This window comes from Penaeus monodon, chromosome 20 (genome assembly GCF_015228065.2).
Source record: "Penaeus monodon isolate SGIC_2016 chromosome 20, NSTDA_Pmon_1, whole genome shotgun sequence".
Taxonomy (NCBI): Eukaryota; Metazoa; Arthropoda; class Malacostraca; order Decapoda; family Penaeidae; genus Penaeus; species Penaeus monodon.
Genome location: NC_051405.1, coordinates 18,262,342 through 18,262,657, shown reverse-complemented (window position 1 = coordinate 18,262,657; position 316 = coordinate 18,262,342).

The following is a 316-nucleotide window of genomic DNA, read 5'->3' as shown; positions in this document are numbered from 1 at the left end:
GCCCACCCACACAACAGTCCTGTATTGAGAACTCCCTTCCCGTCAGGAGCGCCTCATGCCCCTTGGAGAGCCCCACCGGGGCAAGTTACTCCTCAACGCGCCCCTTTTCCCTTCCCGTGGAGGGCCGTTTTTCCCCTTTCATGTTTGAGCACCGGAGTTCATGCTTCGTGACCCGTCGAAAGCCTACGGTTGGATACCCCTGGCATTGGTTTTGATTCCCGACTGAAATATTTTTGAATCTTTTGTAAGGGGGGGATTTATGAATTGTAACTGTTCCCCCTGCGATACTGTGATATGCGGGTATCCTTTCCTTATA